Raw genomic sequence first — 2,632 nt, 5'->3', positions numbered from 1 at the left:
ATAGGCCTCTCTCCTCCATAAGTAATAATAATAATAATAATAATAATAATAATAATAATAATAATAATAATAATAAAATAAATAATAATAATAATAATAATTTATACCCCACCCATCTGGCTGGGTTTCCCCAGCCACTCTGGGCGGCTTCCAACAAAACACTAAAATACAATAACCTTTTAAACATTAAAAGCTTCCCTAAACAGGGCTGCCTTCAGATGTCTTCTAAAAGTTTGGTAGTTGTTTTTCTCTTTGACATCTGGTAGGAGGGCGTTCCACAGGGCGGGTGCCACTACCGAGAAGGCCCTCTGCCTGGTTCCCTGTAACTTTGCTTCTTGCAGTGAGGGAACTGCCAGAAGGCCCTCAGTGCGGGACCTCAGTGTCCGGGCAGAACGATGGGGGTGGAGACGCTCCTTCAGGTATACTGGACCGAGGCCGTTTAGGGCAGTGTTTCCCAACCTTTTTTGGGCAAAGGCCATAGGCGCCGACTCCATGGGGCGTGAGGGGGCTCGAGCCCCCTCAAAAAATTTTTTGGGGGGGCTCAGCCCCCCCAATAATCTCGGGCGCCCTTCCAGCAGAGCGCCGCCGCCGTCCCCCGCCTCCTCTCCACCTGCTCCTTCGCCAGCCAGCCAGCCAGCCGCGCGCCCTAATCGGAGAGCCGCGGCCGTCCCCCGCGAGATTAGGGAATCCCCGGGGGCGGGGGCTCCTGCCTCGCTGCTTCGCAGCACCACCGCCACTGCCAAGGCACTGCCGGAAATCCCGCAAGAACAGGGGAATCCCGACTGGCCACACCTCCCAGCCAGCCAATCGGCTGGCTGGGGGGCGTGGCTTGCCCTGTTTAGGGCCGGAGCCACTTTATTTGCATATTCATGAGCTTATTTATTATTCATGAGCTTTCCCGGGCCCCCCCAATATTTTTTATAAGTCCGCGTCCCTGGCAAAGGCACACTTGTTTGATGAAAAAAATCTCGAGGCACACCACCATTACAGCCCCGTGACGTCAGCGCGCAGCGTCACGCCAGGAGGGACGTATGAAAGTGTAAGTTTCCATTTTTTTCCCTCCCCCTTGCCGGGGAACCTCCAAGCTTTGGGGGTGGGGGGGGAGGAGGCAGCAAAGCGAGGAAGGAAGGAGAGCGCGGCTTGGCTGGGTGAGCTTTGGCAGGGGCAGGGAATGAGAGCCGCGAGGCGGGCGCTGCGGACGGAGGCGCTGCCCGCCGAGCTCGCAGGCAGCCAGGCAGGCAGACGGCGAGAGCCCCGCGCTGGGCGGCCTCTCCTCGCCGCCGCCGCCCCGCCTCTCGTCGCCCAACTCGCCCACCTCCCTCCAGGCAACATCTCGCGGCACACCAGGCAACATCTCGCGGCACACTAGTGTGCCGCGGAACAGTGGTTGGGAAACACTGGTTTAGGGCTTTAAAGGTCAGCACCAACACTTTGAATTGTGCTCGGAAACGTACTGGGAGCCAGTGTAGGTCTTTCAAGACCGGTGTTATATGGTCTCGGTAGCCGCTCCCAGTCACCAGTCTAGCTGCCGCATTCTGGATTAGTTGTAGTTTCTGGGTCACCTTCAAAGGTAGCCCCACATAGAGCGCATTGCAGTAGTCCAAGCGGGAGATAACCAGAGCATGCACCACTCTGGCGATACAGTGCTATATGGGCAGGTAGGGTCTCAGCCTGCGTACCCGGTGGAGCTGGTAGACAGCTGCCCCGGACACAGAATTGACCTGCGCCTCCATGGACAGCTGTGAGTCCAAAATGACTCCCAGGCTACGCACCTGGTCCTTCAGGGGCACAGTTACCCCATTCAGGACCAGGGAGTCCTCCACACCCGCCCACCCCCTGTCCCCCAAGAACAGTACTTCTGTCTTGTCAGGATTCAACCTCAATCCATTAGCCGCTATCCATCCTCCAACTGCCTCCAGGCACTTGTACAGGATGTTCACTGCCTTCACTGGTTTCTCTAATTCCCTTTCAAAGTCACCCGAGTTGGCAGCCGTCATGGCCTCCTGTGGGAGGGAGTTCCGAAGTCTAACTGTATGCAGTGTAAATAAGAACTTCCTTTTATGTGTCCTGAATCTTCATTGCATGTCCCCAAATTCTAGTGTTATGAGAGAGGGAGAAACGCTTTTCTGTAGCCACTTTCTCTATGCTGTACATCATTTTAAAAACTCCTGCTGTGTCACCTCTCACGAGAACCGCTACCTTTCAGAGTTCCTAAACTGTATTCTTCCCGACAGTGCAAGTGGGCACAATTCCACCTATGCACTTTCCTTTATAAAATTCCCACTAGAGAGAACTGGAAATCCAAGGAGCGAGACCAGTCTATCCCTGGTGAGTCAGGAAGACCCTACAGTTCCACGGCCAAGATTACAGCCTTGCAGTTTGCCTCAGCTTTTAATTCAAAAGCAGGCCTCTGCCCTGAAAATTTGGGGGTTTTTTTTCTCTGCCTAAGACTTGGAATGAGCAGGTCTGTGTGGCCCTGCGGCGAGGCAGAGCTCCTGCTTCCACAACTCTAGGCGCGTCAGAGAAAGCGCTTGCGACACCCAGGCCCCAATTCCCAGAGGAATTGCAGATCCCAAACAGGGGAACAGGGAACCAGGTTTCGTCAGGAGTGGATTTTCCTGTTGAGCCAGAC

This window comes from Podarcis bocagei (assembly GCF_964188305.1).
Source record: "Podarcis bocagei genome assembly, chromosome: 16".
In the NCBI taxonomy this organism is placed as follows: Eukaryota; Metazoa; Chordata; class Lepidosauria; order Squamata; family Lacertidae; genus Podarcis; species Podarcis bocagei.
Note: the sequence above shows the minus strand (reverse complement) of the source record.